The sequence below is a fragment of the Procambarus clarkii genome, chromosome 30 (assembly GCF_040958095.1).
Source record: "Procambarus clarkii isolate CNS0578487 chromosome 30, FALCON_Pclarkii_2.0, whole genome shotgun sequence".
In the NCBI taxonomy this organism is placed as follows: Eukaryota; Metazoa; Arthropoda; class Malacostraca; order Decapoda; family Cambaridae; genus Procambarus; species Procambarus clarkii.
In genome coordinates, this window is record NC_091179.1 from 12,567,870 (window position 1) to 12,595,369 (window position 27,500).

The 27,500-nt window shown below is 44.0% G+C and overlaps 1 protein-coding gene across 1 annotated transcript in view; it reads left to right on the forward strand.

Moving 5' to 3' along the window:
* LOC123747744 (protein sax-3) overlaps nucleotides 1-27,500 on the forward strand; it is a 287,736-nt gene that overhangs the window by 208,020 nt on the left and 52,216 nt on the right. The window lies entirely within an intron of this gene.

Here is a 27,500-nt window from a genome sequence, read left to right on the forward strand (position 1 = left end):
TCTCCAACACCAGGTACTGGTGGGTGCACTAGAGTCTCCAACACCAGGTACTGGGGGTACACCAGAGTCTCCAACACCAGGTACTGGGGGTACACTAGAGTCTCCAACACCAGGTACTGGGGGTACACTAGAGTCTCCAACACCAGGTACTGGGGGTACACCAGAGCCTCCAACACCAGGTACTGGGGGTACACCAGAGCCTCCAACACCAGGTACTGGGGGTACACCAGAGCCTCCAACACCAGGTACTGGGGGTACACCAGAGCCTCCAACACCTGGTACTGGGGGTACACCAGAGCCTCCAACACCAGGTACTGGGGGTACACCAGAGCCTCCTATACCAGGTACTGGGGGTACACCAGAGCCTCCAACACCAGGTACTGGGGGTACACCAGAGCCTCCAACACCAGGTACTGGGGGTACACCAGAGCCTCCAACACCAGGTACTGGGGGAGAGAAGAAAGAGGGGATAGAGAGGATAGTGATAACGACGAGGGATGAAAGCTAAAGAAGGAGGTAGCACAGAGGGAAGAAAATGATGAGAATGGGGAAGAGGAGAAGGAGCAGCTAAGAAATAGCTGGAAGAAGGATGAAGATGGAAGAGGAAGGAGATGGAGGCCTGACAGGGCTTAGCCAAGATGTTGAGTGATCGTAGCTCGTGCAAGTCGCTGCAACTACAGAGATGGGGGGGGAGGGGGCTGCAGAGACGGGGGGGGTGGACAGGGAGCTGCAGAGACAGGGGGGCAGGGAACAAAGATGACAGAAGATAAGGTAGTGACGGTAAGGGGGAGGGGAAAGAACAGATGGATAAGACCTAAGGAAATCGACGGACTCAAGAAAACAGGAAAATAGGGATATGGCTGACGGCCATAAGCACACAGAGAGAGAAGAAGGGAGGAGAGAGTCCTTAAGGCAAGATGCACAGGTTTCGTAAGACGGTGGAGGGTATAGATGCCTCGGGGTGAGTGACACGAACGAGGTACTGGACACCAGGCGCTCCAGGAGAAAGCTATTTCCAGGATCTTCCTGGAGAAATGCAACTTCAGTTCTTAGGAGGGAAAAAATTTATTGAAAGAAAATTTCATCCTACGTGAATCCTTGCGTTAGTTTGGTGCGTAGAGCTGTCACACAGAGGTGGGCTTGCAGTCTGCTGGGGTGGGCTTGTTCTGCTGGGGTGGGCTTGTTCTGCTGGGGTGGGGTTGTTCTGCTGGGGTGGGCTTGTTCTGCTGGGGTGGGCTTGTTCTGCTGGGGTGGGGTTGTTCTGCTGGGGTGGGCTTGTTCTGCTGGGGTGGGGTTGTTCTGCTGGGGTGGGGTTGTTCTGCTGGGGTGGGCTTGTTCTGCTGGGGTGGGGTTGTTCTGCTGGGGTGGGGTTGTTCTGCTGGGGTGGGCTTGTTCTGCTGGGGTGGGGTTGTTCTGCTGGGGTGGGCTTGTTCTGCTGGGGTGGGGTTGTTCTGCTGGGGTGGGCTTGTTCTGCTGGGGTGGGCTTGTTCTGCTGGGGTGGGCTTGCAGTCTGCTCTGCTGGGGTGGGGTTGTTCTGCTGGGGTGGGCTTGCAGTCTGCTCTGCTGGGGTGGGCTTGTTCTGCTGGGGTTGGCTTGTTCTGCTGGGGTGGGCTTGTTCTGCTGGGGTGGGCTTGTTCTGCTGGGGTGGGCTTGTTCTGCTGGGGTGGGCTTGTTCTGCTGGGGTGGGCTTGCAGTCTGCTGGGGTGGGCTTGCAGTCTGCTCTGCTGGGGTGGGCTTGTTCTGCTGGGGTGGGCTTGTTCTGCTGGGGTGGGGTTGTTCTGCTGGGGTGGGCTTGTTCTGCTGGGGTGGGCTTGTTCTGCTGGGGTGGGCTTGTTCTGCTGGGGTGGGCTTGTTCTGCTGGGGTGGGCTTGTTCTGCTGGGGTGGGCTTGTTCTGCTGGGGTGGGCTTGTTCTGCTGGGGTGGGCTTGTTCTGCTGGGGTGGGGTTGTTCTGCTGGGTGGGGTTGTTCTGCTGGGGTGGGGTTGTTCTGCTGGGGTGGGGTTGTTCTGCTGGGGTGGGCTTGTTCTGCTGGGGTGGCTTGTTCTGCTGGGGTGGGCTTGTTCTGCTGGGGTGGGCTTGTTCTGCTGGGGTGGGCTTGTTCTGCTGGGGTGGGCTTGTTCTGCTGGGGTGGGCTTGTTCTGCTGGGGTGGGCTTGTTCTGCTGGGGTGGGGTTGTTCTGCTGGGGTGGGCTTGTTCTGCTGGGGTGGGCTTGTTCTGCTGGGGTGGGCTTGTTCTGCTGGGGTGGGCTTGTTCTGCTGGGGTGGGGTTGTTCTGCTGGGGTGGGGTTGTTCTGCTGGGGTGGGGTTGTTCTGCTGGGGTGGGCTTGTTCTGCTGGGGTGGGCTTGTTCTGCTGGGGTGGGGTTGTTCTGCTGGGGTGGGCTTGTTCTGCTGGGGTGGGCTTGTTCTGCTGGGGTGGGCTTGTTCTGCTGGGGTGGGGTTGTTCTGCTGGGGTGGGCTTGTTCTGCTGGGGTGGGCTTGTTCTGCTGGGGTGGGCTTGTTCTGCTGGGGTGGGCTTGTTCTGCTGGGGTGGGCTTGTTCTGCTGGGGTGGGCTTGTTCTGCTGGGGTGGCTTGTTCTGCTGGGGTGGGCTTGTTCTGCTGGGGTGGGGTTGTTCTGCTGGGGTGGGCTTGTTCTGCTGGGGTGGGCTTGTTCTGCTGGGGTGGGCTTGTTCTGCTGGGGTGGGCTTGTTCTGCTGGGGTGGGCTTGTTCTGCTGGGGTGGGCTTGTTCTGCTGGGGTGGGCTTGTTCTGCTGGGGTGGCTTGTTCTGCTGGGGTGGGCTTGTTCTGCTGGGGTGGGCTTGTTCTGCTGGGGTGGGCTTGTTCTGCTGGGGTGGCTTGTTCTGCTGGGGTGGGCTTGTTCTGCTGGGGTGGGCTTGTTCTGCTGGGGTGGGCTTGTTCTGCTGGGGTGGGCTTGCAGTCTGCTGGGGTGGGGTTGTTCTGCTGGGGTGGGCTTGTTCTGCTGGGGTGGGCTTGTTGTGCTGGGGTGGGGTTGTTCTGCTGAGGTGGGCTTGTTCTGCTGGGGTGGGCTTGTTCTGCTGGGGTGGGGTTGTTCTGCTGGGGTGGGTTTGTTCTGCTGGGGTGGGCTTGTTCTGCTGGGGTGGGCTTGTTCTGCTGGGGTGGGCTTGTTCTGCTGGGGTGGCTTGTTCTGCTGGGGTGGGCTTGTTCTGCTGGGGTGGGCTTGTTCTGCTGGGGTGGGCTTGTTCTGCTGGGGTGGGCTTGTTCTGCTGGGGTGGGTTTGTTCTGCTGGGGTGGGCTTGCAGTCTTCTCTGCTGAGGTGGGCTTGTTCTGCTGGGGTGGGTTTGCAGTCTGCTCTGCTGGGGTGGACTTGCAGTCTGCTCTGCTGGGGTGGACTTGCAGTCTGCTCTGCTGGGGTGGACTTGCAGTCTGCTCTGCTGGGGTGGGCTTGCAGTCTGCTTTGCTGGGCTGGACTTGCAGTCTGCTCTGCTGGGGGTGGGCTTGCAGTCTGCTCTCTATAACCAACCACTTCTACCAGCTCCAGCCAAACAACCAATCCTTCGCCAACCTTAACCAACCACTATCACCAGTACCACCCAACGCCCATCACTATCACCCAACCACCACCCACCTCGAGCACTGTGTCGGTAGAGCCTAAGTTGCTCCACACAAACAGGTGGAAGCAAAAGTTAGTTTACATACCATTAGTCGCGAGGTGAGGCAGGGCAAGGAAGCCATGGAAGGAGGGAGAGAGAGAGAGAGGGAGAGAAGGAGAGAGGGAGGGAGAGAGAGAGAGAGAGAGAGAGAGAGAGAGAGAGAGAGAGAGAGAGAGAGAGAGAGAGAGAGAGAGAGAGAGAGAGAGAGACACAGAGAGAGAGAGAGAGAGAGAGAGAGAGAGAGAGAGAGAGAGAGAGAGAGAGAGAGAGAGAGAGAGAGACTGACTTAGGCTTTAAGGGGAAAAGATTCAGAACGCGAAGGCAACACAAAAATTTATAATAAATGTGGATGTTAAAGTGTGTGTGTGTGTGTGTTTGTGTGTGTGTGTGTGTGTGTGTGTGTATACTCACCTATTTGTGCTTGCGGGGGTTGAGCTTTGGCTCTTTGGTCCCGCCTCTCAACTGTCAATCAACTGGTGTACAGATTCCTGAGCCTACTGGGCTCTATCATATCTACATTTGAAACTGTGTATGGAGTCAGCCTCCACCACATCACTGCCTAATGCATTCCATCCGTTAACTACTCTGACACTGAAAACGTTCCTTCTAACGTCTCTGTGGCTCATGTGGGTACTCAGTTTTCACCTGTGTCCCCTTGTTCGCGTCCCACCAGTGTTGAATGTGTGTGTGTGTGTGTGTGTGTGTGTGTGTGTGTGTGTGTGTGTGTGTGTGTGTGTGTGTGTGTGTGTGTGTGTGTGTGTGTGGATTTACCTAAAATTATACATACCTGTTGTATGCTAAGGTTTTATAGGTTAATTACCTTACCCACCGGTAAATTTAATTTTCTTTCTGGTATATATATACCCGGCTTGACCTATCATCTTAGTGTTCAGCTATGTTTGACCTCTGACCTTAACACTGACCCTAACCTCAACTTTGACCTTACGGCTGTTGCAAAGCTACGTTCATTTCCCCCTCTTACCTAAGAATGGACGGTCACCGTACCAACTATTCATTTAATGGGATTATATCCGTTAATATTAAGCTAATGTGCACAGCGACGGGTTGGTATTTTTTCAGGGTCGGCGTTCGATCCCCGGTGTTCCAAGAGGTTAGACACCTTGTCTCCCACATCGGGCTGTGATCCGTACTCATTGATAGTGTGGTAACACTGGTTTAGCCTTTTATCGTGGTAATTATATTATATTTAGGGTGTTTCATGCTGGCTAATTCGTAATGCTTATGTTCGTACATGCGGTCACAAAGTGGCCAGTTCGTGAGCCTCTGTAACTCACCTGTACTACGTCACGTTCCGATACAGCACTGTACGAACGAATTGACCCTAGTGAAGATCTAGTGAAGATCTAGTGAAGATCTAGTGAAGATCTCGTTGAATGGACCCTAGTTAGCTATCGTCCTAATACCCCGACGGTACCCAAGCAATCTGGTGGGATGGGTTGGGTTTGGTCTAGAGAATCGGATACCCACACTTGATGGTGGGTGTCAAGTGAACTTAGCAGCGCCTTGGTCAGCTAAGTTCACCATCTTGTAGTGAACTTAGGTGATAAGGAGATGCTCTGTCGTATGGCTGGAATTTTATCAGATGTAGTGTTTGAGCCCAGGTGCTAAAGCCAACTGGAGGAGAGTCAGCTCTTCTACTTACAGAACCAAGATTATCTTACATTAGTTTTAAGAGAAGAATGCCTGATGAGTCGCTGTTAGATCCTCCAGGAGGACTTAGCTGCACATTGAAGACTTCTGCTTTGATAGATGGCTACTGAACTTTAGTGTGTGTGTGTGTAATGTGATTGATGGCAAAGATATCAAGCGTCACGCAAAAGTCCCATATATGATGCTGAGGTGTTATAGGAGAAAATTATTAGTATATTTATACTTGTATAAGAGCTTTTGGGGCGACGTGTACAGGAAAATGGCGGCATTATCAATACCAAATAAATTAAGAAAACTCCTGGAATGTTAACACTGTTGCTACCCATTGACCCATTGTGACAGTGCTGGTCCTGACTGACCATGTCCATCAGCGCTGACCCATTAATTGCCCTACAGCGCTAAAGCTGACCACCACTGACCCTCTACAAGCAGTGCTGATCGACCCCTCCATTGACCTATTTGATCTTTGACCGTGAAGTTAACCCATCAGAATGTTGTTGTTTAAGATTCGCTACTTGGAACATAAATTTCCAAGCAGCACGGGCTATGGTGAGCCCGTAGTAGCCTTAACCCTTCAGGAACTATTCAGTCTACCACACTGACCCTCCCACCACCACTCTTTGATGCTTTAGCCATCGTACTGACCTCACTTGACCTCAGATTCCCCTCGCTCCGTGACCAGGATCAACCCCTGACCTGTCCTGAAGCAGCAGTAAAGTACTTAAGGAAAGTCTCCACAACCATAATATATGCCTCACCCCCACCCCTCCTCACCCCCCCCTCCTCACACCCCCTCACCCCCCCCCCCCCTCACCCTCACCATAAGCTCCCATCTATTATACACAGCAAAGCTCAGCGGCAGTGGCTGGGAGAGAGAGAGTGAGAGAGAGAGAGAGAGAGAGAGAGAGAGAGAGAGAGAGAGAGAGAGAGAGAGAGAGAGAGAGAGAGAGAGAGAGACAGAGAGAGAGAGAGGGAGAGAGAGAGAGAGAGAGAGAGAGGGGGGTGAAAAGGAGATGGGAGACAGGGAAGGAGAAGGGCGATGAGTTTGAAGAGTACAGAAAGGGGAAAAGAAAAGAGATGAAGGAAAAGAAAATGGGGACGGCAAAGGGAAAAAGGGAATCAAAGTGGTGTGAAGTAAAAGGAATGAGGTTTACTGGGAAATTAGGTGCGAAGTGTTCTGAAAAAGAAAAGGAAAAGAAAGGGTCGGATGCAGACAGGCAAATTAATAATATATATGATTTTCTATATAGATCGACGGATTAGACTGTCGATGGTGTGTGTGTGTGTGTGTGTGTGTGTGTGTGTGTTATACTCACCTAGTTGTCATCTAGTTGTATTTGCGAGGGGTTGAGCTCTGGCTCTATGGTCCCGCCTCTCAACTGTCAGTCAACTGGTGTACAGATTCCTGAGCCTACTGGGCTCTATCATATCTACATTTGAAATTGTGTATGGAGTCAGCCTCCACCACATCAGTTCCTAGTGCATCCCATTAACTAATATATATATATATATATATATATATATATATATATATATATATATATATATATATATATATATATGTGTGTGTGTGTGTGTGTGTGTGTGTGTGTGTGTGTACCTTACCGAGGCTATCTAATAGAAACACTTAACTACCGCCACTCGTACGGTACAAATCATCTCTGGACACACCAGGCTCGACCAAGAAAGCAAAAAAAGGTTCTCCTACCAGATTATCGATCGGGACAGACAAAAGAATAACTGCCCGAATGTACGCGGGAACACAGTGTGAACAGAGAACAGGGAACACAGAACAGAGTAATCACATTCACGTGACGAATAAATGAGAAAGTCAGTAGCAGCTGAGAGGAGGATGATGCGAACCTTCACACTGGGTACTCCCAAGCACACGCTATAGACATATTTTTTTTCCACGAGAAAAAGAGTTTTTAAGTGTAAACATTTAAGAAAACAGATGAAAGGCACAAACCTAATTTTGGCTCTCTTTCTTTCGGTGTATATACTAAGCAAATAAGATACACCTCTAAGTGTACTAAGTACACCTCTAAGTGTACTAAGTACACCTCTAAGTGTACTAAGTACACCTCTAAGTGTACTAAGTACACCTCTAAGTGTACTAATTATAATTAATTAATATTTTGTATCGGTCTCACAAAGTTCAGCTTTGTGGTCAACGTCTTAATGAAGAAACAGTACACACAGTGAAACACAGTACACACAGTGAAACACAGTACACACACTGAAACACAGTACACACAGTGTAAGACAGTATACACAGTGAAACAGTACATACAGTGTAAGACAGTACATACAGTGTAAAACAGTATACACAGTGAAACACAGTACACACAGTGAAACACAGTACACACAGTGTAAGACAGTACACACAGTGTAAGACAGTACACACACTGAAACACAGTACACACAGTGAAACACAGTACACACAGTGTAAAACAGTATACACAATGAAACACAGTACACACAGTGTAAGACAGTACACACAGTGTAAGACAGTACACACAGTGTAAGACAGTACACACAGTGTAAGACAGTACACACAGTGAAACACAGTACACACAGTGAAACACAGTACACACAGTGAAACACAGTACACACACTGAAACACAGTACACACAGTGAAACACAGTACACACACTAGTGTATTAACGTAAGTTAACACGAGAAAGGAATAAGTAAATAAGTTCTCACTTCCATTGACTTTTTTTCATGGATAGATTAAAGCATTGCTTCTCAAATTGGGGTCCTATTACCCCCCCTATGTTCTCTCTCTCTAGTGTTTGTACGTTCCAGGGATACTCTAATGTGTATATGTTCCAGGGTTGCTCTAGTGTGTATATGTTCCAGGGTTGCTCTAGTATGTATATGTTCCAGGGTTGCTCTAGTATGTACATGTTCCAGGGTTGCTCTAGTATGTATATGTTCCAGGGTTGCTCTAGTATGTATATGTTCCAGGGTTGCTCTAGTATGTATATGTTCCAGGGTTGCTCTAGTATGTATATGTTCCAGGGTTGCTCTAGTATGTATATGTTCCAGGGTTGCTCTAGTATGTACATGTTCCAGAGTTGCTCTAGTATGTATATGTTCCAGGGTTGCTCTAGTATGTATATGTTCCAGGGTTGCTCTAGTATGTACATGTTCCAGGGTTGCTCTAGTATGTATATGTTCCAGGGTTTCTCTAGTATGTATATGTTCCAGGGTTGCTCTAGTATGTATATGTTCCAGGGTTTCTCTAGTATGTATATGTTCCAGGGTTGCTCTAGTATGTATATGTTCCAGGGTTGCTCTAGTATGTATATGTTCCAGGGTGGCTCGACCACTAATAAGCCCTCATTGTAGTACCCACGTAACAGTAGGGGGGACTCGCGCCCCCGGGGTCACGCTCGCAACACTTCAAGTTCAAGTTCAAGTATGTTGACCAGACCACACACTAGAAGTTGAAGGGACGACGACGTTTCGGTCCGTCCTGGACCATTCTCAAGTCGATTGTGATTTTGAAGTTGAAGATTTCAACTTCAACTTCTAGTGTGTGGTCTGGTCAACATACTTCAGCCACGTTATTGTGACTCATCGCCTTCAAGTATGTTTATTGAGGCAAGAAAGAAATACATGTCAGAGGGATAAAGTAGCTTAGGTAATTTCCACCCCCTAGGCAACACTTAACTTCACCAAGCCACACAACAGACCTACACCAAATAACATGATCTTTCCCATCAAGTAAACAACTGACTGACTTCTCTCACATGACTAATGACAAGTCTGGCGATCACTGGGAAAGCCGAACAAACCCGGATTAATAACCTCTCATAAGACAAAATCTCTTCAACTCATAATTATGGAATAGGTTTAAATGATCACTCACAAGAATCACAACAAGATTGTGGAATGATTTCTTCACTGATATCTTTGTCTTCTGCCATAGATAAGAACCAAATAAACTCAAAAACTCCTCACACACTGCAACCTCAGCCAGGTAAACATTGTTATATTCATTGGTGTCATTATTCCCTTTTGTAATGTATATCATTATTATTACAACGAATACATTTTCACAATAATTATTATTATACGATTTTTAGTAATTTATATTTTATAACTTATTGGTCATTTATTACTATTTTTGTCCTCCCAAAGTGGTCAATTACTACTTCTCCAAATTGGGAAGACAAAAATTGGAAATATTCAATGTTTATGTTCTCGACCACACGGGCGTCTTCTTCATCTCGTTATACTGATATATTACTTATTATATACTTATTATTATAATGAAATATTACCTGGAAGCTGTCATGATCATTCACCAGCAGTCCCCAGAAGGGTGTTTTATGCTCAAGTAATGAGTGAACGCCGAACCTGGCACATAACACGCCCTATTCTTAATGTGTGCGTTTTTTTATGAAAAACAAAATGTATGAAGAATATTTTATTATTTTTTTTTTATTGAGGGTTTGTCATTGTTGTGACCTATTCTTTATATTCCCTCTTCTTCCTCTCTATGTTAAAAAGGTGCTCTCTCTCTCTCTCTCTCTCTCTCTCTCTCTCTCTCTCTCTCTCTCTCTCTCTCTCTCTCTCTCTCTCTCTCTCTCTCTCTCTCTCTCTCTCTCTCTCCCCCTTTCCACTCTTGCATCCTCTCAAAGTCGTGTATATCCTAATGAATTAGAGTATTCAGAGCGCCTTGAACCAAAATGAAGCAATCTGCTTTACAGGAATGAGAGTGGGATCCCCATCTCTGGACCCGTGTGTGTGTGTCTCTCTCTCTCTCTCTCTTTCTCGAAAACTTTTCTCATTTTAGACCTTGTGACAGGAGTATTTAAGATTTAATTTAACTTTATCTATTCTATCTTTATTCTGGTTTATTTAGCCTCGACCTAATTTTCTTCCACGCCCTATCCACTCTTTATTCCCTATTTCCAATCCACTTCCCACACCTGCCCCCAACTCTTGCTCGTTAGCGAGAGCCCCTATCTCCTCTTCACTCTGGTTTCCTTGCCTTTTATCCTTTCTTCTCCCCTCCTGCAGGAGGGCCTCCTCCACCGCTCTGCTTTTGTTCTTCCCATCTATTTCTCCTCTCCTTTCTTTCTTGTTTTGATTGAACCGTCTGTGTCCTCTCACACTTCACTCCTGTGACTGTCTCTCCCCCCAGAACCTTCCTCTACTCTCTCTCTCTCTCTGTCTGTCTGTCTGTCTGTCTCTCTCTCTCTCTCTCTCTCTCTCTCCTCTCTCTCTCTCTCTCTCTCTCTCTCTCTCTCTCTCTCTCTCTCTCTCTCTCTCTCTCTCTCTCTCTCTGAGTTCTTCCTTCACAGCCTTCTCCCATCTGGTTGATACCTGCTTGATGGGGTTCTGGGAGTTCTTCTACTCCCCAAGCTCGGCCCGAGGCCAAGCTTGACTTGTGAGAGTTTGGTCCACCAGGCTGTTGCTTGAAGCGGCCCGCAGGGCCACATATCCACCACAGCCCGGTTGGTCCGGCACTCCTTGGAGAAAAGAATTTAGTTTCCTCTTGAAGATGTTCACGGTTGTTCCGGCAATATTTCTTATGCTCGCTGGGAGGGTGTTGAACAACCGTGGACCTCTGATGTTTATACAGTGTTGTCTGATTGTGCCTATTGCACCTTTGCTCTTCACTGGTTCTATTCTTCATTTTCTTCCATGTCGTTCACTTCAGTACGTTGATAATTTACTGTGTAGATTTGGTACTTGGCCCTCCAGTATCTTCCACCTGTATATTATTTGATATCTCTCTCGTCTTCTGTATAGTGAGTACATTTGGAGAGCTTTGAGACGATCCCAATAATTTAGGTGTTTTATCTCGTCTATGCGTGCCGTATATGTTCTCTGTATTCCCTCTATTTCAGCAATCTCTCCTGCTCTGAAGGGAGACGTGAGTACTGAGCACTCAGTGGGTACTCATCAACCCACACACCCTTCTCCCACACAGCTTACTTCCACAATGTAAGGTATCGGAAATGAAAGACAAAAAAAGAATAGGGAGGTAGAGAGGAGTAAGAGAGTAGTGAAGTGAAGATGGTCAGGGGAAAGGGAAAGATTAGAATGAGAGAGAGAAAATGAGATCAAGCAAGGTAGAAGAGTAGAAAGAAAGAGTGCTAGAATAGTAGAAAGATAGAAGGCTGCTGCCACCATCGATTCAAGTTAATTATATATAAGACAAGGAACAGAACTTGTCTGCACAACACTACTATCTGATGTTATTATTTATCTACTGTAAGCATGTACTCGTATAACCAAGAATCTTTGACATAATCTTAAACCAATAAACTTCAGAGTGCTCTCCACTCTACCTTTCAAAATCCACGATCTAGGGATCAGAATTAAAGATAATTTACAAAAATAAGTTAATGAATTATATATTTACTTGTTTGGGTATCATGATTCAACCATTTCTCTTGATGATCAATATGTCAACATTAATACACATATTTGAGTCACCACACAAGAAATTGAGAGCACTACGGCTGACTGCTCCTGAAAATCACACAAAACCTAAGTTGAAATCACGATATACGTCACTTTACAAGTTCATTCACCAAAGTCTCTGAGACTAAGTTTGATAGGGAGGTGGATGGGCTACAGTTGTCCCCACCATCCTGGGACTGGCCTAGTCTGGCCTCTCGTTCGAGTACCGGTCTATACTTCGCTGTCCCCAGTGTACAATTGAACGGGTATATACGGGAGAACCGGGAGCTAAGCTCCGCCATGCAGGAGATAGCCTCTGGCTATCTACCCACCCCAACTCGACAGCGGCTTGTTTGCTGGAAACACAGCCAACCGGCTGCAATTAACAGCTTGGCAGAAAGCAAGGTCACTTCACACGACCTGACTCTACCTCTGACCATTAAGTCTTGAAAGGTGTGATTTTATAACTGGTCAGGGACAACTGTCTGGCGACACCAATATCCTGTGTGACTGAACTCTCGTTTTATGTAAAATACTAAATAAAACATATTGATGGTGTTACAACAGCTTTCTCCCACACAGTTTTCTCCCACACAGCCTTCTCCCACACAGTTTTCTCCCACACAGACTTCTCCCACACAGTTTTCTCCCACACAGTTTTCTCCCACACAGCCTTCTCCCACAGCCTTCTCCCACACAGTTTACTCCCACACAGCCTTCTCCCACAGCTTTCTCCCACACATGTTGACTGAGCACGTCCTCAAATTTCTTTAAAACCTTGGAAAGGTCCTTGTCAATGCCCAGTGACTCTTTTGCTCAAGATTCTCAAGATTTGTTTTCAAACTTCTCCCCTAGTAAGTTATTAGCCAAATTTTTGTCTTCACTTCTCTTAACAATATTTTCTTCCTTGAAATTGTCAAGTTGGTTTCTGCCTTGATGTTGGATTTAAAACCTGTCAACGTCTGGGGAGTTAATAAGGGCACCGCAAAATTTACTGACCAACAAAGGGTATAAATATTACTTCATCAAGTTAATATTTTAGCAGATATAGAGGTTGCAAAACCCAAATACAAAGAAAGTTCTTCATTGAAATTATCGAACGTTTCTATATAATAATAAAATTGCACATTAGCTGCAACAAATATATTTTAAAACTTCTGGTTCTTACGTTGTTCTAAATGCAACTTTAGCTTTGTGTAGTCCACAGTTATATTTACATAGATATTCTTTGTCCTTAGAGAACGTTTTCTGTGGAATAAACAGGCGTAACTTTAGGGGAAACTTTGGTAACTGTTCCATTCGCCTCCTTTCCTTCTTGCGCTGCCTGGTCCCTTTCCATTATGTTTTATATGCTTCTTCCTATGGTAATACATTCAGTCTGTTTCTGTAATATATTTTTAATTCGTCCATGTTATCTTTTTTTACTGTAATTTAAACAAGTCTCATCACAAAAATAAAAATAATTATTATTTTCTCTGAATTTTCTTGTGTGATTTATCAATTATCTTATTATTCTCCCCATTTTCCTCAGACTGCGGTTTCTCATCCCATAAGAATATGTATATATTTGCTTCTTGCTCTTAACCTTCTACTTCTCAAGATTCTCCTTTTTCCCTTTATTTTCTATTATTATTGTTTGAAATCTTATTCTTCCTGTCCTTCTTCTCCCCCTTCTTCTTCACTACTCCTTCTGTTTCAACTTCGTTCTACTTTCATTTATCGACCGCATCCTCTTTATTCTCAAGTTCCTCCCCTGTTCCACTCTGTTCTCACCTATTCCTCATATTCTTTGCCTCTCCCCAACTTTTTATATCACTGTGGCCCTTTACTTTCACACTTTTTTCTCTCTTCCCATCCTCCCACTTGGCCATTCCTCTTCACCCTTACCCATTTTCCCCCTTCCACTTTGCCCTCCCCTTTGTCCATTGCTCCTCGCCAAGACGCGACTGTGTGTGTGTGTGTTCGCTGCGATCATGATTAATGAGGAGCAAACACGAACGTAATTCTGTGCAGTTAAATCACTCTCTACTTTTCCCTTTTCCTGTCCCAGTGACGAGTGTCGCTCAGCTGTGAGGGCCGCAGGGTGAGGGCCGCAGGGTGAGGGCCGCAGGGTGAGGGCCGCAGGGTGAGGGCCGCAGGGTGAGGGCCGCAGGGTGAGAGAGGGAGGGAGGGGAGATGTAAACGGAGGCTTGTGAGGGGGGGGGAAACAGGAAAGAGGTTTAAAAACAATGGACATGATGGTTTTTGAACAGGAGAATGGTAGGGAGGGTAGTGTGGGTTTTTTGTTCTGTTGGGGGGGGGACTGGTGGGGATTTATAATAGGGGGTTTTGGTGGTGTATTTTTTTGCTTAGTGTTAGCTTGAGTGTCTGTTATCTGTCTTAATATGTTTGTTTTTCTGTCTGTCTGTCTGTCTGTCTGTCTGTCTGTCTCTCTCTGTCTCTCTCTCTCTCGCTCTCTCTCTCTCTCTCTCTCTCTCTCTCTCTCTCTCTCTCTCTCTCTCTCTCTCTCTCTCTCTCTCTCTCTCTCTCTCTCTCTCTCTCTCTCTCTCTCTCTCTCTCTCTCTCTCTCTCTCTCTCTCTCTCTCTCTCTCTCTCTCTCTCTCTCTCTCTCTCTCTCTCTCTCTCTTTCTCTCTCTCTCTCTCTCTCTCTCTCTCTCTCTCTCTCTCTCTCTCTCTCTCTCTCTCTCTCTCTCTCTCTCTCTCTCTTGCTCTCTCTCTCTCTCTCTCTCTCTCTCTCTCTCTCTCTCTCTCTCTCTCTCTCTCTCTCTCTCTCTCTCTCTCTCTCTCTCTCTTGCTCTCTCTCTCTCTCTCTCTCTCTCTCTCTCTCTCTCTCTCTCTCTCTCTCTGCTATTTCTTCAAATTGTCTTACTCCCAAACTCATTCTTTTACTCCTACCCCCTCTCCCCACTCATTACTCTCATTCTCTCTCTCTCCCTCCCTCCCTCCCTCCCTCCCTCTCATCTCCTCACCCCACTCTCATCCTCACTCTCTCCCTCTTCCTGTCCTCTTTAAGGGATCCTTATCAATATAAAGACCACGTAGGGCTGCCTTATGCTACACTGAAGCCCTAATCAGCGGCAAGAGAGTGCCAAGTGCCAGATCATCACAAGGTCGCTGCTCCTGCGCTTTTACCTGTTGCTGATCACCCGTAGTGACTTTTGTGACAGGTGTCGCTTTTGGCCTCATCTCCAGCGGTCTAACTGGAATTTGATTTTGGGCGTCTGTTTAAAGTGTGAAGCTTCTGTTTTTTCTATGATGAAGGAAGGAGGGATTTTATATACTTTTTTTTAAGTGAATTCTTCGGTTTTTCACTTTTTTTCTTAAGTAGGCAACGTTTCCCCAGGTTTTCGGTATGAAAAAGTTAGATACATTTGTTACGCATGTTCCTTTTTAATTTGATTTTCGGTAAATATTGAACAAATCCACAAGGGCCGTGACGAGGATTCGAACCTGCGTCCGGGAGCATCCCAGACAATGCTTTAATCGACTGAGCTACGACAGGGTAAAAGAGTTGAAACCGAAGTTCTACTGAACTTACTGGATTCCGTAGCCTCTCCGAGGCACAAACCAGGATTTATTGTTCATTTGATGCATCACGTTAGTGTGATCTCTGTGTGTAACGGTATATATTGTATTTTATGTGCGCCAGATGAGGTCAAAATTTAATATTGATACCATTTTTGGTGTTCCTATTTCTCACTCCTTGCTCCTCTTTCGTTGTTGTACATTTGTTATATTTTTGTGACTTATTTTAATTAATTGTCATGAAATGAATAGAACACTGAATAATATAATTTTACTTCGAAAAAAACATCGAATGTCACAATAAGTTACATTTTCACGTGAGATGTTAAACAAAGCTAGTAAATGGGGCATAAACACACACACACACACACACACACACACACACACACACACACACACAAACACAAACACACACAGAGGACACTTGTGGAAATTGAGTGTCAATATGAGACATTAAAAATTATTTTTTTCAGTGTCAGAGTAGTAGACAAATAGAATGCATTAGACAGTGATGTAGTGGAGGCTGACTCCACACGCAATTTCAAGTGTAGATATGATAGAGGCCAATAGGCTCAAGAACCTGTGCATCAGTTGATTGACAGTTGAGAGGCGGGACCAAACAGCCTGAGCTCAACCCCCGCAAGCACAACTAGGTAAGTACACACACACACACACACACACACACACACACACACACACACACACACACACACACACACACACACACACACACACACACAGCTAGGGGAATACACACACACACACACACACAGCTAGGGGAATACACACACAACAGGAAGCAGCGAGTTACTGTGAGGGGTGAGACAGCCTGGCGTTACATCACCAGCGGAGTACACAGGCTTCTTTACTCGAACACATCTTGTTTCTGATTTACGTGAATGATCTTCCAAAGTTATAGACTCATTCCTCTCAATGTTTGCTGATAATGCTAAAATTATGAGAAGGATTATAATGGGCATAACTGGCAAACCCCTCACAGTGTTCAAGAGAGAACTGGATAAGCACCTCCAAAGGATACCTGATCAACCAGGCTGTGACTCACACGTCAGGCTGCGAGCAGCCGCGTCTAACAGCCTGGTTGATAAGTCCGGCAACCAGGAGGCCTGGTCGACGACCGGGCCGCGGGGACACTAAGCCCCGGAAGCACCTCAAGGTAGCCTCAAGGTAGGATTAAGACAGGTGAGGAGGAGAGCGAGATGCTACAGGATAACCTGGACAGACTGGAGGAATGGTCCGTCATATGGCTTTTAGAGTTTAACTTGAGCACGTGCAAAGAGATGAAGTCGTGCATAGGGAGCAGGAGGCCAAACACAATGTACTAGCTGGGAGATGAAATCTTTTAAAAGTTAGTAAGAGAAAAAGATCTTGGGGTTGACATCATACCAGACGTGTTCTCTGAAGTTCATATATAAAGGATAACATCAGCGGAATATGCAAGGCTGGCGAACATAAGAACTGCCCACAGAAACTTGTGTAAGGTATAATTCAGAACCTTGTATACTTCATATGTCAGACCAATACTGGATACATGCGCCTCCAGCCAGGAGTCCACATCTTGTCAAACTGAAAAAGAAGTTCGAAAAGGTTCAGAGGCATGCCACAAGGCTAGTCCCCGAGGTGAGGGATATGAGCTACGAGGAAAGATTACTGGAAATAAACCTTACGGCAGTGGAAGACAGAAGAGTTAGGGGAGACATGATTACTACCTATAAAATTATCAGAGGAATTGACAGGGTAGATAAAGATAAACTGTTTAGCATGGGTAGAACATAATCAAGGGGATACAGGTGAAAACTGAGTTCCCAAATGAACCACCGGGCATTAGAAAGAACTTTTTCAGTGTCAGAGTTGTTAACAGATAGAATGCATTAGAGAATGATGTGGTGGAGGCTGACTCCATACACAGTTTCATATGTCGATATGATAGAGCCCAGTAGGCTCAGGAATCTGTACACTAGTTGATTGACAGTTGAGAGGCGGGACCAAAGAGCCGAAGCTCAACCCCTGCAAGCACAAGTAGGTGAGTAACACGAGGTGGGTACACACATACACACACACACACACACAACTCAGAACTTTGTACACCACATATGTCAGGCCAATCCTGGAGTATGCAGCCCCAGCATGGAGTCCATATCTAGTCAAGGATAAGACTAAACTGGAAAAGGTTCAAAGGTTTGCCACCAGACTAGTACCCGAGCTGAGAGGTATGAGCTACGAGGAGAGACTACGGGAATTAAACTTCACTTCGCTGGAAGACAGAAGAGTTAGGGGGGACATGATCACCACATTCAAGATTCTGAAGGGAATTGATAGGGTAGATAAAGACAGTCTATTTAACACAAGGGGAACACGCACAAGGGGACACAGGTGGAAACTGAGTGCCCAAATGAGCCACAGAGATATTAGAAAGAACTTTTTTAGTGTCAGAGTGGATGACAAATGGAATGCATTAGGGGGTGACGTGGTGGAGGCTGACTCCATACACAGTTTCAAGTGTAGATATGACAGAGCCCGATAGGCTCAGGAATCTGTACACCTGTTGATTGACGGTTAAGAGGCGGGACCAAAGAGCCAGAGCTCAACCCCCGCAAACACAATTAGGTGAGTACACACACACACACACACACACACACCTGGTGGATAGCGCGCAGGACTCGTAATTCTGTGGCGCGGGTTCGATTCCCGCACGAGGCAGAAACAAATGGGCAAAGATTCTTTCACCCTAAGTGCCCCTGTTACCTAGCAGTAAATAGGTACCTGGGAGTTAGTCAGCTGTCACGGGCTGCTTCCTGGGGTGTGTGTGTGGTGTGGGAAAAAAAAAAAGTAGTTAGTAAACAGTTGATTGACAGTTGAGAGGCGGGCCGAAAGAGCAAAGCTCAACCCCCGCAAAAACACAACTAGTAAACACACACACAATATTATTACAATTTTATTAATATTATTCATATATTTATTGATATTGTTTGCTGACATTTCTGACCGTCTTATTCATCGTCATGTCTTCCATTCTCATCTCGTAGTTCTGCTCTCCCCTTATTTTTTCTCTCTTCCTTCTCATATTTGTTCTCTTCTGCTTCTTCTACTTCACATTATTATTATTGTTCTAATTTTGCACTTGATATTCATCTTATTTATCAGTTTCTATTCATCCTTTTAATCCTACAATATATTTTCTTACTTTTTTCTTTCTTCTCCTTTCCCAACCCCTCTTTCCTTTCTCCTTTCCAGTTTCCCTCCTTGATTCCCTCCTGCCTTTCCCTTTCCTCCATCTCCCTTCCCCTTTCCTCCCACCTCTTCCACTCGTCCCATTCCTTTTCGCACCTCTCCTGTCCTTCCTATCTTCCTCTGCCCCCTTCCTCCATTCCAATTCCTTTTCCCCTCTGGTCCCTCCCCCTCGTCCTTGCTCCTCTATGTTCATTGTCGCCAGTGTTTGTCAGTCAAGGCTCCGGGGTCCTGTAGAGACTGTCACTAGAGTCCTGTGAGTCTACTTCACTCTCCCCCACACACACTGCAAAAATACACCCTGTGCAACATACACCCAAAAATACACCCTGTGCAACATACACCCAAAAATACATCCTGTGCAACATACACCGAATAATACATCCTTGCAACATACACCCTGTGCAACATACACCTAAAAATACACCCTGTGCAACATACACCCAAAAATACACCCTGTGCAAAATACACCCAAAAATACACCCTGTGCAGCACACACCCAAAAATACACCCTGTGCAAAATACACCCAAAAATACACCCTGTGCAACATACACCCCAAAATACACCCTGTGCAACATACACCCCAAAATACACCCTGTGCAACATACACCCCAAAATACACCCTGTGCAACATACACCCCAAAATACATCCTGTGCAACATACACCCCAAAATACACCCTGTGCAACATACACCCCAAAATACACCCTGTGCAACATACACCCCAAAATACACCCTGTGCAACATACACCCCAAAATACACCCTGTGCAACATACACCCTGTGCAACATACACCCAAAAATACATCCTGTGCAGCATGCACCCAAAAATACACCCTGTGCAACACACCCAAAAATACACCCTGTGCAACACACCCAAAAATACACCCTGTGCAACTCACACCCAAAAATACACCCTGTGCAACATACACCAAAAAATACACCCTGTGCAACACACACCCAAAAATTCATCCTGTGCAACATACACCCAAGAACACACCCTGTACAACATACACCCAAGAACACACCCTGTACAACATACACCCAAGAACACACCCTGTACAACATACACCCAAAAATACACCCTGTGCAACATACACCCAAAAATACATCCTGTGCAACATACTCCCAAGAACACATCCAATGCAACACTTCCCCCCCTTTATAAATAATGATTGCATGCAGTAAAGCCTCTGCACATCGTTGCATTTTAGGGCAGGATTGTATTTTGTGGCTATTTAAATGTTCGAGTCTGAACCGGAGGCGAAGCGACCATTATTTTATACGAACGGCGCGGAATGTAAACAAAACTGGTGAATGAGGGCAAGCAGGCTGTAAACAAGGGTAAATACGCTGTATAGAAGCGTACATAAGGCGTAGAGGAGCGTAAATGAGGAGTAGAGGAGCGTAAATAAGGCGTAGAGGAGCGTAAATGAGGAGTAGAGGAGCGTAAATATGGCCTTGAGGAGCGTAAACAAGGCGTAGAGGAGCGTAAATGAGGAGTAGAGGAGCGTAAATAAGGCCTAGAGGAACGTTAATAAGGCGTCGAGGAGCGTAAATAATGTGTAGAGGAGCGTAAATAAGGAGTAGATGAGCGTAAATAAGGAGTAGAGGAGCGTAAATAAGGCGTAGAGGAATGAAAATAAGAAGTAGAGGAGCGTAAATAAGACGTAGAGCGTAAATAAGGCGAAGAGGAGCGTAAATAAGGCTTAAACATGCGTAAATAAGACGTAGAAGATCATAAATAAGACGTAGTTATGTGTGTGAGGAACTCTTGTTGTCAATCGGTTGAGAGTTGAGCAAAATATTTAATGCAACTCATTGCACAGTTTTCTTTAATTAAACTTAATACGTAACTCATTCCTAGCCTCCTTTAGTATAAAGTGCACTTGTAAGTTTAATCCAAAACACAATCAATAGATCAAAACAATGTGTGGAAACTCACAAGAGAAGCAAGCAATAATAATATTAATAATAATAATAATAATAATAATAAAAATAATAATAATAATAATAATAATAAAAATAATAATAATAATAATAATAATAATAATAATAAAAATAATAATAATAATAATAATAATAATAATAATAATAATAATAATAAAAATAATAATAAAAATAATAATAATAATAATAATAATCATAATAATAATAATAATAATAATAATAAAAATAATAATAAAAATAATAATAATAATAATAATAATAATAATAATAATAATAATAAAAATAATAATAATAATAATAATAATAATAATAATAATAATAATAATAATAATAAAAATAGTAATGAATGAATGACTCCGGGTGGTGCCGTTCAAGGAGCTAGGATGTAAAATGCAAATTTTAAAGGATCAAGGTGACTTTGGTAATTGCATATGGTCGTTGTGGTGACTGAAGAGGAAGTCAAAATGAGGGTTTTCCCTTGTAGCTTACGGAAATATATATTAGAATTGCAATATAATATAATGATATTAAATGCATGATATTAGATCACCAATTTACAGAATAATTGTTATGGGGGATTTGAACTGTAAAGTGGGAAAGGGTCTTAAAAACGGTGAGTGGAGGGCTGTGTATTAAATAATATTATACTGATATAATGAGCTGCATATTGATAGATTTATGTAAGTATACGTGGTACTGGGAAGAAACATAAGGAAAAGAAGATAATTCAATCGATTATTTTGATCGGAATCTAGATTATCCAGTAAATAATCACATATATATCAAATATATTCTTAAATATATGTAATATACTGATTTTTTGTATGAACAAACTATAAATACAAAGTCATTTATATATATACAACCATTTATGAATCATTTTTTTTTTATTTGGCTGGTGGGAGGAAATAACACTGTTTTAGTATTAGAAATAACACTGTATAAACATCAGAGGTCCTCGGTTGTTCAACATCTTCCCAGTGAGCATAAGAAATATTGCTGGAACAACCGTGGACATCTTCAAGAGAAAACTAGATCATTTTCTCCAAGTAGTGCCGGACCAACCGGGCTATGGTGGGTATGGGGACCTGCGGGCCGATGCAAGCAACAGCCTACTGGACCAAACTCTCACAAGTCAAGCCTGGCCTCGGGCCGGGCTTGGGGAGTAGAAGAACTCCCAGAACCCCATCTTGAGGTTATCTTGAGATGATTTCGGGGCTTTTTAGTGTCCCCGCGGCCTGGTCCTCGACCAGGGCTCCACCCCCAGGAAGCAGCCCGTGACAGCTGACTAACACCTAGGTTCCTATTTTACTGCTAGGTAACAGGGGCATCAGGGTGAAAGAAACTCTGCCCATTGTTTCTTGCCGGCGCCTGGGATCGAACCCAGGACCACAGAATCACAAGTCCAGCGTGTTGTCCGCTCGGCCGACCGGCTCCCAAGAAGCATATGGGGTATATAAAAGTAATAACAAAAGTATTTGTCTATATGACTGAACGGTAAATGGTCATCACAACAATGAAAAAATGAAAGAATAGAAACATTGACGATTCAGAATTAATTGATGAGAACAAATTGTAGATTTAATATTGATCTTAAAGCAGGAGATTATAACCAGATTCCTCTTCATAGCTCGTGGGAACACCAGTCATGCTTGTGTTCTTCCAATACCAGAAATAAGATACACAAAACGCTATTGATGAGAACAAAAAGTGACAGAAGCAGTTTGATAGTAAGAAACACAAATGATTTATTTGAGTGCAAACTGGACATGAAGACAGTGGGGAAAATATGAAGAGATACGCAAAATTTCAAACAGTAAACTAATCAAACTGAGAAGCTCAGAGATTTGATTTGATCCTGTGAAAATTAAAAAAATAAAAAATAAAAAATTGGCAATAATGCAAATATTCAAGACATAATATTAATTTGAATAAAAAAGTATGAAGCTGAAGAGAGACCTTGGGAAGTTTAATGAGTGTAATTGAAGACAGAATTAAAATGGGGAATATGAGTGAAATTGCAGGTTGAAGAAAACTGCAAGATAGTGGGTCTGGCCAAAGATAAAAGAGCTCCGGCTAATAAGCTGTTTATTTGAGAAACTAAAGCCACCTATTGTACATGCAGACATTATTATATACAGGAGAAAAGGAGGATGGAATAAATGAGAAAAGTTGTCAAAAAAATTAATAAAAATCTTCTACCCTTTATATAAAAGGAAAACTGGAATATTTGCTCAAAAAGCTTGGAACATTTTGTCCAAAAACCATGCAAAAAAATGGTAATGTACCAGATGGTTGGAAAAACGGCTTAGGTAGTACAGTAATAGAAAAAAAATGAACCCAGTGTGTGTACAAACTATAGAAATAATAATGTACTCGGTGTAGTGAGCACAATATAGCGATTAGAGACATTAGCAAATTATCGAGAAATTAGTTGATTGATGAACGAGGTGGAATGCGTAGTGGAAGAGGCAGCGGGGAACGGATTGAAATACAGTGGAGGAAGATTGAGATAGATAGTGAAGGACTCAGATTATTGTAGGAAAATTGTGACAGATATTGGAGGAAACTTGAGACAGAAAGTGGAGAAAGATTCATATAGATATTGGAAGAAGATTCATTCAGATACTAGAACAAAATTGATTCAGATAGTGGAGCAAGATTGAGGCAGATAGTGGAACAAGATTCCGAAACATGTTTGAGAAACAAATATTTAGATATATTGACGGAACATAAACACAAATATTGGAAGAATATTGACACAGCAATTGCAGAAAAATATTCAGAAAAATATATTGGAGAAAAATATTCAGAAAAATATGTTGGAGAAAAAGATTCAGACACAGATATGGGAGAAATAGTGGGACAGATATTGGAGGGAGAATAATTATAAACATTATGTGGTTCAGATGACACATAATAACATGCTGAAAGCACATAAGTATGTAAACAGCGAGGGAGTCTCGATACAAGGTGGAATGGTTATGTAAATGGTATAATTTCCTTATATAAATAGTTATATAAAATGGTATAATGTATACCATTTATAAATTGTATAAATATAATATAAATGGTATCCATTCCTTCCATGTGGAAGGAATGGATGATGATGATGATGATAAAAGTGATGAAGACACTATTTCGTTCGAATTTTAGGGGACATAAAGATTAAGAAGAAGATGGAGAGAGCATCTTGGTTCAAATTAGTGAGGTCTTTGATGCCCAGATCCGTCAAGGGTGATGAATCACCCGCAACTTTGATGAAGCTGACTTTTTTTTTCAAGCTGATTACCGCTTCGCTTCCTTGCCTTGCTGTGGTTGACTTCCTCGGCTAGCGGTATTTGCATTCCTTTTTGGCCAGCGGTAGTTGGAGTCTTCAGGAAGAGGAATGGCTCTGGTGCCCACAGCTAGTAGAAGGCACCTCGTAAGCTCTTGTTTGGCAGAGGCTCTTGCTTGATAAGAGTTTCTACTGACATATCTACTAAGGATTCTACTAAGGCTTATATTAGGAGGTTACAAGTGGGGGTTTCAACTGGAGATTCCGGGTTGATGGTCTGAGTCTGACCCTCCTCCGGATTTCTAGTTGGGATTAACACCTGGAGGTTTCTGCTGTGATCTCTTAAATGGACTAGTAATTATGAATGGTTTCAACAGGCATTCTTTCTCCACTAAACAGTTGTTTCCATTTTCGAGTCACCTTGAGGTGTTTTCGGGGCTTAGCGTCCCCGCGGCCCGGTCCTCGACCAGGCTTCCTCGTTGCTGGACTGGTCAACCAGGCTGTTGGACGCGGCTGCTCGCAGCCTGACGTATGAGTCACAGCGTGGTTGATTAGGTATCCTTTGGGTATGCTTACCAAGGTCTCTCTTAAACACTGTGAGGGGTCGGCCAGTTATGCCCCTTATGTGTAGTGGAAGAGTGTTGAATAGTCTCGGGCCTCTGATGTTGATAGAGTTCTCTCTCAGAGTACCTGTTCCACCTCTGCTCTTCAACGGGGATATTCTGCACATCCTGCCATGCCTTCTGGTCTCATGTGGTGTTATTTCTATGTGCTGGTTGGGGACCAGCCCCTCTACTATTTTCCACGTGTAAATTATTATGTATCTCTCCCGCCTGCGCTCAAGAGAATACAGATTTACGCTCTTTAATCGGCCCCAGTAGTTTAGATGTTTTACTGAGTGGATTCTAGTAGTAAAGGATCTCTGCACCTCTCTCAGAAGATTCAGAGAATCTCTGAATGCGAGTGCATTCAATTGTTTTCTTATTGGATTTCATCCGATATTTTAAACTCTTAAATTGGTTGAATTAGTTGAGGATGACATTTTATTTTAACAAATCCTTCAAGGTATTTTTTTATTTATTTTTTTTATTGTGTGTGTTACTATTTGACCCTTACCAAACCAAGAGCTTTCAGACATTCGGGGATTAAACTCAGTTTGAAGCAAAAATCTTGGTTATGAACATGTTAATAAATCAACTTTTATATTAATTTAAAGCACTGGGTCACTCAAGCAATCAGGGCATAGAATTTTGGGTTGGTGTATATGGGCGGTTTAAACCCGAGGACTCTCCTTGAGATATGATACAAAGAGCATATTCATGTAATGTTCACTCAGATTATATTAGTGTTTGTGTGCATAAGGGCATACCTGGGTCATACCTGGAGTGGGTTCTACGAGTCCCACTACTCCCAAACCCGATCTGGGGCCAGGCTTGAGATTAGGGGGATTTTATTTGTGCGATTGGGCTTATACTAATGTTTTTTTTATATGGACGTAGGGCATAAACTACTTATTTTATGTGTGCTTAGGGCATAAACTAGAGGATTTTATGTGTGCTTAGGGCATAAACTAGAGGATTTTATGTGTGCTTAGGGCATAAACTAGAGGCTTTTATGTGTGCTTAGGGCATAAACTAGAGGATTGTATATGTGCTTAGGGCATAAACTAGAGGATTGTGTGTGGGCTTAGGGTATAAGCTAGAGGATTTTATGTGTGCTTAGGGCATAAACTAGAGGATTTTATGTGGGCTTAGGGCATAAACTAGAGGATTTCATGTGTGTTTAAACCGTAAACTAGAGGATTTTATGTGTGTTTAAACCATAAACTAGAGGATTTTATGTGTGCTTAGGGCATAAACTAGAGGATTTTATGTGGGCTTAGGGCATAAACTAGAGGATTTTATGTGGGCTTAGGACATAAACTAAGGGGTTTTATGTATTCGCTGAGGTATGAACTAGAGAGAGATTTGTAGATAAATCATTAAGAGGGAATACTCGGAGCCCCCCCCCCCTCCCCCCACACTCCTCAAAAAAGCAAGACAAGATAAATATATTTTTCCCGTTATTGGAATTTCTATTTTTCAACAAAAGAAATATTTTGTTATATTTAATTAAATTAAATAAGTTATACCAGCAAAACATTATTTATATACTTTTTCTTCAAATAATAAAATATATTAAAAAAATCTTTCGAGTAATGAAACCTTCTTCACCATTAGGACTAAAAATCAGAGACAAAATTTTCAGACAAAATTACTGAGCAACTTTTTGAGACAAAAGACGCCAGGTAGGGAGGGTTGTGGGGGAAGGGAGGGGAAGGGGGTAGTGGATTAGGGAAGGGGAAGAGAATCAGGGGTAGCGTGGGAAAGGGAGCGTGTAAGGGGCAGGGATGAGGGGGGGGGGTGTGGGGCAAGCGGGACCACTTCCCATCAGTAGAGATAATAACGTGGACGTGGACAGTGACCAATTTCTGTGAAGGGGGGGGGAGGGGAGGAGAAGGGGAGGGAGGGGGGAGGATGATGGATTGTCCCCCCTGGTCCCGCCTTCCATGACCTTAGCCCAGACTTTGCAACATTTTCAGTTTCCAAGATATCTATCTATCTATCTGTGTGTGTGTGTGTGTGCGTGTGTTTATGTGTCGGTGTGTGGGGGGGTTACGACCTCTGGTTGTGTTTGTAAGGGGGGGGGGCCCACTCAGTCCCTAAGCCTCGAAGAAGAGGCTATGCAGCATCCAATGTGAGAACATTTGTTTCGCATCGTCTGTGATGCTGTTATCGTGGTAGAAAGCTGATGGAGATGTGATCAGCAAGATTCTCTTCGCATAGTAGGTATTGACGCATAGATGTGAAGCTCACCCCTCTTATGATGTATATTTTGTCAACTGGCTATTGACAAAGTAACAACTCTGCTATCATCGCTATCAACTCTGCAACATCTTCCAGGAGGATGAATGACAAACCTGTAGGCTTGTAGTTCAACCAAGACGTTGTTACTTCAGTAGCTTGCACGGGTTGCATGCCAGAGTTGCAGCTTTAGCTGTAGTTCAACCAAGACGTTCTTACTTCAGTAGCTTGCACGGGTTGCATGCCAGAGTTGCAGGTTTAGCTGTAGTTCAACGAAGACGTTCTTACTTCAGTAGCTTGCACGGGTTGCATGCCAGGGTTGCAAGTTTAGCTGTAGTTCAACGAAGACGTTCTTACTTCAGTAGCTTGCACGGGTTGCATGCCAGGGTTGCAAGTTTAGCTGTAGTTCAACGAAGACGTTCTTACTTCAGTAGCTTGCACGGGTTGCATGCCAGGGTTGCAAGTTTAGCTGTAGTTCAACGAAGACGTTCTTACTTCAGTAGCTTGCACGGGTTGCATGCCAGGGTTGCAAGTTTAGCTGTAGTTCAACGAAGACGTTCTTACTTCAGTAGCTTGCACGGGTTGCATGCCAGGGTTGCAAGTTTAGCTGTAGTTCAACGAAGACGTTCTTACTTCAGTAGCTTGCACGGGTTGCATGCCAGGGTTGCAAGTTTAGCTGTAGTTCAACGAAGCTGGCGTTTCTAAATATTGTGTGGGAACCGACCTGTGAGATTTATATTTATTTAATTTATATGAATTTATATTTACGTTAATTTATATACTTCGATAGCAATTTGTATAATGATAAGTGGACTGTATTTCTGCAATAATCTCATAATCTCACAAATCGATCCTCTACACATTAGGGGGGGTTATTAAATTAATATATATGCAGCCAATCAAACTACAGTATTAACTACATACATTGAAAAGGTTCCTTATCTTATAGTAC